The sequence below is a fragment of the Rhagoletis pomonella genome, unplaced genomic scaffold, assembly GCF_013731165.1.
Source record: "Rhagoletis pomonella isolate Grant_MI unplaced genomic scaffold, Rhpom_1.0 Rhpom_scaffold_00004, whole genome shotgun sequence".
Lineage (NCBI taxonomy): Eukaryota > Metazoa > Arthropoda > Insecta > Diptera > Tephritidae > Rhagoletis > Rhagoletis pomonella.
This window is the reverse complement of record NW_023458558.1, coordinates 38,291,654-38,300,576: the sequence shown is the minus strand read 5'-3', so window position 1 is coordinate 38,300,576 and position 8,923 is coordinate 38,291,654. Positions and strand designations below refer to the sequence as shown.

Here is an 8,923-nt window from a genome sequence, read left to right as displayed (position 1 = left end):
TTTTTTTAATTCGAAATATTTTATTTATATAATTTTCTGTAAAAATCAGCCGACGTACCTTAATTTTGAAGATAAATCTTCACTTCTTTATTACCTCTCCGTGCAACCATGGTTCGGTAGTTGACCTGCCTGAGGTAAGCTGTATCAGGCGGTATTGAAACATAGCATATACAAGAAAAAGTAAAGAATAGCTTAAACAAAAATCAAAAACTTGGATTCCTAAAGGCATTCTCATTTATTTTATTTTATTGTTTTCGACCAGTCTTAAAATTACCAAGTTTGTATGCTTTTTTATTGCTTTCACTGAATTTTTTTTAGCGCGCTCAGCACGGTTTTTCAACAATGGGCTCATGTGTATATACGTATATAACTACATATTTGTATATTAAATTTTGCGGACTTGTCGTGTTGATCTTGATCAAGATTTCATAATTATTACTGATTTTCATATTATTACTGAACAAAATAGTAATTATGGTTTCATCATAGTTTTTGAATTATTTTATTATTATAACTCATGGCACGTTCGTTTTTTTTTTATCACTGATAATAATTAATATAATTAATGATGAGAAAATTTTACATTGATGACGTATTCTTAAATTAAGTTATCATTGTTGAAAACTGGGAATCCTTTGTTTAAGAAAAGTGCTCAGATTTGGTCTAAGCAGTTCCATTTATAAGATGAGTAAAATGTCAAAATATGGCCACTTTTTTCCTTTTAACGGCATAAAGTAGTTCTCCATGCAAAGCAAATGTGCCAGCTCTACTGAATAGTTGTTCTAGTTTAATGAGCTGCTGTAGGTTACGCCAGATTAAGATATCTCACAAAATTGTGTTTCATATTCATGGAGATTTTTCTTGCTCTAACTTACTCTACTTTTTGTTTCATGAGGCTGCGCTGAGTGGAACTAGAGCAACTTAGAGCACGATTTTCGGCACCAGCTTTTTTGATAGAGTAACAATGAGCAAACAAACACACAAACACACTTTATAATTGACGAATTGAACTGTCGAGCAATCAACTGTTTTGAGAATTTCTGCCTTAAAAGTGTTTCATGAGATTTATGATCTGAGTTGCTCTAACTTGCTGTATTGTTTTTTTTGACAGCTGCTCTATTCTGTTCTAACTTGAACTGCTCTGCACTTCTTTCGGTTTCATTAAACTCAACTAATATAAACCCCGTATAAATCTACGGCTCCTGACGGTATCTTTCCAGGTATGTTACAAAATACCCAGACGCTGTTGACTTGAAAGCTGGAGAGGCTAAAAATTATTTCAATATATCAAGAAGGCGTGGGACCTCCCATACAAAACGAACTTTTCATATTACATATACATACATATATCTCGGGAAGTGTTCACGATAGAGTACTTGAGCTTGGTATGGAGATGCATATGTACAGTATCGGTTATATCAATAGCACGCCATTTCAAAGTCATATTGTTTGCCACTTTAAGAATTTTCAATTAACAGTTCATAGCTTAACAAAACCCATATAAACCCAAATTTAAAACTTAAAACTTAAAAAAAAAAAAAATCAACAAATTTTCACCCAAATTTTAAACTTTTTTCTCAGAAGTGTTAGATATTAATTTAGTACACAGTTACAAAATAACAAAAGTACACAAAATTATTGAAAATGTTCTACCAAAATCGAACGGGACAAATTTCGCCGGGTTCGCTAATTTCTAATAAAAGAAGGTTAAGGAGGGCTACTTACGCTTTTAAAAGAATTTGATATATTTTTACTGCAAACATACCTGGAATTGGAAAGAAAATAAATGTTAAAGTATCTGTTCTTACGGTTTTTATTTGAATTTTAAATATAGTTATTTGATACACTACATAAATCGATTTGGTTTATTAGGAAAAATAGAAATAGCAACCAAGTCGTAAGTGGTAGAAGTTATAGCTGCTATTTCTGAGACCACCCCTCCCGAGCCGCATCTTCGATGTGCAATAATAACAAATATTTAATTTTTTTAAATTTCACTCTCTCGCTATATTAATAGTACCCAATGATAACCTCGTTTTCTTTCTCCTTACAGGTAAGCAATGAAACTTAAATGACAACAAGGTAGCGAAATAGCATCGCCTATGGCTCGTAAGTATGTAAGAATAAGTTCAAACACGTTGAAGTTACGAAGCGGCAAAATGTGAATTTAATTTGACAAAGAAATTACTCTCTTTGCTGCTATTTAGCGATGTCTTCAAGGTTCAGAATTTCACTTTCAGACAACGCGATTAAATAGAAAGTAATGCTGAAATTGAAAGCCGAAGTCAATGTAATACAGAGACTCACAGGTGACGAACCATTGAGCTAACAAATTTAATGCGCCCACGACCTTTCGCACACAGCCGACCCTTTACTTTACCCACAATCCTAGTGCTGTCTGCTTGCATTTAAACTTCAAATGTGATACCTACTCGTACTATGTATGTCAATGGTCAGCGCAATTTACACTGGACTGGGAACTTAAATTTTCACTAAGCTGCGCGCGACATCAATCTGGAGTATATATTTACTTGCATAACACAACTATGCTTGGTATAATTTAAAGCGTAAACTATTTGCAATCAGCTCGAGCAAAGGCTTAGTGCATAAAGTTACTTATGTATGTAGGCATGTATGCAGACACAATACCTTTCCTTCACTTCAGGCATGCAGTGGCCATGCTGTCAAGCGAAATTAACTCGCATCTCACTTAACGCCCGTAATTGTTGGACCGTTGGGCACTTGATATAGCCTACCGATGACCTAGTGTACTGAGTGGCTTTTGGGCACGGTGAGCTTCAAAAAATTAGTGTACGAAAGAGAGTCGTGTGTTGATGTTGGTAAATGTGGCGCTTAGAGCGTACTTTACTTTTAGCCGGCACAGCTGCCCCAGTTCTGTCAAACGCGTTGACATTGTAATATGTACATATACAAATTAAGAAAAGTAAAAGAAAATGAAAAACGTAATAATAAAAAAAAAAAAAAAAAAAAAAATCACTGCAAAATAACTTTCGGTTTGTTATGGGCAGCATACACGGTGCGTCTGACTCGCGAGTCAGTTGGAATGTGTTTTTTAAAATAAATATGTTAACCGATATGACTCTGAATGACTCAACTGTGTGTCTCACGAGTCAGACGCATCGTGTATGCCGCTTAGGACGCATATTATAATTTAAACAGTCCACAGCTGCGCTTTTTGTAAAACAGCATAAAATCCGGTTTTTGAAGTGTAAAATTTGTTGCGTCGTGTCGTTCCGCTGTGTAAATAGTGCGTATTAAATTTTTTTCAACATACATAATTGCTTTTTAATTACATGTAGAAGCGTGTTAAAAAATATGTCGCTTTCTATACATAGCTATAATTTCACTCTCATTATACTACCGTTTTAACGAATTCTTAGTATTGTTCTTTGAACTTAAACAAATGTCTTATTTTATAGTGTGTATTTATGTACATTAGAGTGATCCAAAAACACTAAAGTCGGAATTTTAATTCCGCCACCCGCTAGGATAGTTCTGAACCGAAAAAATATACCCCTATTTTTTATTTTGAAATCAAAAAATATTTAGGGGAGCTCACAGCGCTCAAAATTTTCCATGTATTTTATATGGGGGAAAACAACTTTTCGTAGAAATGTATAAAATTCTTGAAAATCTATCCATCCATCGGAAAACTGTGGTTCTCTTCAGGAGACTTTGTTTGAACCCCCAAAAGGGGGCGGGTTTGAACCCCAAAAAGCTTTGACTGTTTCTCTTTTGTTAATTCGACGTTTATTATTATTTTTATTTATAAAAGCAACGCTGTTTACTTAACAAAAACCATGTGCATAAATCCAGATTTCAGACTTTGTGTAAAAGCTACGAAAATTCTGGAAAATTTCGCCGAAAATTTCAAACATATTAACATACTTTTTCTAAAAATTCTGATACGCAGTTTTATAGTCCATTCAGTTTTAGTATAATAAATTGTAATTTGGAAGTAGCTAGGACATGCTGTTGAATCAGTGGCGGCTCTAGCGGGGGGTTTTGGGGGTTAAACTACGTTTTAGTCAGTGGCGGACCCACAGGGGGTGTTTTAATATGGCGCATTTGTATGTATAATATGGCGTCTATGTATTAAAACACCCCCGTGGGTTCGCCACTGACTAACACGTAGTTTAAACCCCAAAGACGCCCCCTGCCCCCCCCCCGCTGGGTCCTTCACTGCGTTGAATTTTGGCATTTTTTTTGTTTTTTTGACGGTGTTAGAATTTTTTTTTTCCATATAAACAAATTATCGGATAGCGTATACAAGAAAATGGTCCTTTAAAACTCCCTATATATTTCGTTCTTTTGGTTTTTAGTTTTTTTTTTTAAAGATTCTGAAGAATACAAAATTCAAGGAAATTGTTTATGTAAATGTAATAAATTTTTTCGAGTCCTCTGGATTGATATCCAAATAACTTAAATATATGTATCCTCTTTACTATAATTAGAAGTCCTTTATAAATGCATGATATCCTAGGACGCAGTTGGAGATGTAGTTGGAATACTGAGAATCTGAAATCCTTTCAAGTAATCAAGAAATTCCGATCTGTCTTACATACTTCCAGATTCCTGTAATGTTTTTCAGGCTCAGTTCGGTACAAAGCTCGTTTATTTAAAACACACCTTTGGCATACACATTGAGGCTGTCAAGGTCGACAACGACAAAGTCGATTTTGGTTTAGGAATTCCAAACAAATCCTGCAATATTTTGTCAATATTTAGTTGAGTGCAGCGTACCACCCTCACGGATACTTCATTTTTCAAATGCGGAAGAACACAAAGCTAGTATCGTCACAAAATTGAACATCGGCATCGGCATTGTCATTTTTTCCCGATTCTTTGTCGATTCTTTGGAATTTATTTTCAAAAAAAAAAAAAAAAAAACCTGTTCATTTATTTTTCAAGCAGAAAAACATATTTTATACTGAAATGAATTCTCGATATACATACAATCCGACTGCCTGCATGATTTGAAATGGATCCAGTCTTCTACAATCAAATGATTAAAGACTTGAAAAAATATGCAAACATTGGAGTTTTGGATTACCCTTTATAAAGCATTACCGTAATTAATTATTGCAATTTGATACTATCAGAAATTAACTCTCAACATTAATTGCGATCCCGCCTTTCCATTGAAGGCTACTGATCAGCACCATAATATCTTAATTTCTTAGCCAGCTGAAGTATTTAATAGCCTATAATTTCAGTTTTTTACATTTGTTTGTAATTTTCTTTATTTATTTACCTGACATAATTTAATGTGACCAACATAAAACTAATGAGCGGTGATTAAAAAGATTCTCTACACCACTTCTCAGCCATGAATTAAGAAAACAAAAGTAAGTAACCGAATCGAATTACCTATATGTACATATGTGCATATGTGTGTGCCTAACTTCAGAAGACGATGCCATGTAAAGGAAATTATGATTAAACGAAAACGTGCGCTTGCTCATTGGGCAAGACTGAAGCTTCTCGGCGTACTTGAGGATAGCATATTAAGCCGATTGCTTGAATTTCAACGTACTTTTTGTGTTCATTGTACATATGTACATATGTAGGTAGGCAGGCTGGCCACTTAATACTCCTTTCAAAAAAAACGTCTAAAGGTTTTCATAACCATAAGCACATTTCAACATACACATACACAGTCACACACACATCTAAATACATGTTTATGATCTTTTGATGGACGACACTTTAATCTTATAACTTACAACAGCCACCGCTACGTTGAAAAACTTCTGACCACTCTTCTGTTCGTCTTCCTGCTTGTGTACTCTCTGGGTACTCTCGTCGTCGCCCCATCGGGAAGTTGTCAGTTAGTGTGGCCTGTATGTATGTCTTCCATGTACTTGCTCTTTGGTGGTTTTATAGCTTTTTATTTCTTTTGTTCTTGTGATTATATTATCATTTACCCATGAAGGTACGTGGGTGGGTGCTAGAACTTTTAGGAATTATGGGTAATTTGTGTTGAGTGTTTGAATGTGAGCTTGATTAAGATAATGCACGGGAAGATAAATAGTAATAAAAAGCGGAAGAGTAAGGTAATAAAGAGAAGACGAGTGAGAAAGCAGGAAAAAAGCAAACACGTAGCTATTGTTAGAAAACGGAGCATACATACAGTCGGTGTCAAATGTAAGGGTGCACCTTTTCGTAATATAAAATTCGCAATTAGTTTCATGAAAAATTTTTTTCATTTATTATTTATGAAAATATAGTTTATTCTATCAACATAAATCATAAAAATCAAAGTTTCACACTTTATATAAAGTTCACAAAAATTAAAAAAATTTTCATCAAAAGTTCAAAATTTTTATTCAGAATTTCTAGAAACTATTCGACTATACAGTCTTGTAACCCGCTGAATTTTATTAAGAAGTACAGTTTTCAAACCGGTAGAAATTACCGTTAATTTTTTATAGTTATTTTTTTTTTTTGGTGGAGGGTGTTGGGCATTTTCTTCCATATAAAACTAGATATTGATCGTGCGTTATATTAACGGTAAAATCTAGTGACTTGAAACTGGCACTTTGTTTTACTAAAATTGAACGGGCTACTTGAAAATTTTCTAGAAATTCTGAATAAAAATTTGGAAAATTTGATGAAAATTGTTTGAATTTTTGTGAACTTTATATAAAGTGTGAATCTTTGATTTTTATGGTTTATATAATTAAGCTATGCAGGCAGGAATGTAGCACGGAAGCACTCAAATCGTTCCTACTGAGACGAAGATAAAAATTTGGGCAAGGACATCTAGAGTAAGCTCCAAATATTGAAGAATTAGTTCTGAAGGTTTTTCAAGGGTTGCGCGCTTGGCGCAAAGGAACCCAAACCAATGTACAGAGATGAATCCCATGCCCATAATCTCGACCAAGACGAGGTGAGAACAGCAGTAATGCGGCTTATAAATAGCAAATCCCCTGGAACCGGCAGAATACCGGGTGAACTTTTTCAAATTGGTCACAAGAATTGAAGATAATTCATTTTGGTATTGCGTATAGAGTGCCACCGACGATTATGTGCGAAAAACTGAAACCCTTCATAAACAAACTGATTAGACCTTAGACCTGCAAGGTACTGACGAAACTTCGCAAAAAAGAAAAGCAATTGAATTAGTTCCGTCCTAAACCGATAAAGGTTTAGTAAATGAATCCGAGAAAGAGTTCTAAAGCAACTAGTTTGTAAAAAAACGAAAAATATATGACTGTACATTAGGGTGGTAGAAAATAGCAATTTTAATGCTCTCACTTCCTAGGATTGTTCTATACCAAAAAAAAATATACCCCTTTTTTTATGAAATTAAAAAAATATTTAAAGGTTCAAAGCGCTCAAAGTTTTCCATGTATTTTATATCGGGGCAAGACCAGTTTTAGTAGAAATAATATATAATTCTTGAAAATCTATATATTTCGATCGTAAACCTTATTTCTCGTCAGGAAATGGGGTATTTAATCACTTTCTATTATTTAAAAAATGTTAAAATAAACAATTGGAATATTGAGAGCCTCCTGAGGGGAAAGAAAAGTTTTCCGATCGAAAAAAATTCATTTTGAAGGGGGTGAGAGTATTAAAATTCCGACTTCACTTTACCACATGCATTTCTGGACCACACTACTGAACATACATATTTACATATCTGAAAACCACCAAAAATTTGAAATGATCAAATCATATGTAGTTATTGTTTTTTTGGTGCATAAGATGATTTCAAAAACCCTACCAGCTGGCGTTGCAATACGTAGCAGTCCTTCGCAATGCGCTGATTTTATATTTTTTGCTTGCTTTCCAATTTTTCCTTGCTCAAGTCTTCATTTCTTTATTTGCGGCTTGCAACTTTCATTCCACTTCCATTACATCTGTGTACATAATTTTTTAGCCGACAAAAATACAAATAACCAAACAAAGAACTTCTTGACACAAAAAACGAAATTGTTCGCCTTAACCCAAAAGAAAGTCATATTTTCCCAGGCCAGCAGTGCTGAAATGGAATCGGCAGCAGCATCGACATCTTCTGTGGGATGCTGGGGCTGCTGCGGCTGCTGCTGCAACGATTGCTCCTCATATTACTGTGGGCTTCGTGATGATGTAAATCGCAATCACTTGCCGCACTGCCAGAAACCAGAAAATAAGTCAACCAAACAGTCAAGCCGTCGGAGCAGGCGGGCGCTAGGAATTTCAAACAAAGTATAAAATACTTGTGCACTGTTGCAGAAATAACTAAGCAAACTCACTTGAACGTGACCTAAATTCGGCAGAAGACACGCCAAGCAGGCAAACCACTAGCAAGCATTCGCCCAAGTCGGAACATGCTGACGACAATTCAAACTTGCTAAACGACCAGCAACAACATCAATTTCAACCAAAAGTACCACCAAAAACTGAAAACCACGCGCAAAGAGAGCAAAAAAAGTCACTGCAAAGCAACTCTGAAACAAAATTTCGATTATCGCCGATGTGCAACAGTCACACAGAGTATTTTCGCAGTTGAATTATTGTTAAAACCGCAGCAAAGTCGCTTGTGTGGACAGTTGGAGTAGTTGCTGTAAGCATGCATATGCGCACGTGTACATATGTATGTATACATGTGCATGCGCAAATTTCCAAGCCATCGGTACAGCCAAAGACATAGGAAAAACCATGTAAAAATTCCGCAGTGAAAACGGTTTGCATTTTATTCTTTTTGCATTGCCGCCGAGTGAGTTGCAATCGTCCGAATAGTTCTGCTCATTGGTCATCACTCCTTCTGCATTGGCGCGAGTTTGTGAAAAAATCGTTTAAATAAAATTATGACAAGCTTCGTTAGTTAGCCACTACTATTTGGTTTTTATTTTACGTACAGCAAACCTATGTCCCGTATGTGCACAATGCGACAATTGACTTGGCAACTTAT

The 8,923-nt window shown here is 35.1% G+C and overlaps 2 protein-coding genes across 4 annotated transcripts in view; one reads left to right on the top strand and one right to left on the bottom strand.

Annotated features, from left to right (window-relative positions):
* LOC118737549 (autophagy-related protein 16) overlaps positions 1 to 8,923 on the top strand; it is a 302,080-nt gene that overhangs the window by 150,612 nt on the left and 142,545 nt on the right. The gene's annotated exons all lie outside the window — the stretch shown is intronic.
* LOC118737551 overlaps positions 1 to 8,923 on the bottom strand; it is a 261,819-nt gene that overhangs the window by 141,266 nt on the left and 111,630 nt on the right. The gene's annotated exons all lie outside the window — the stretch shown is intronic.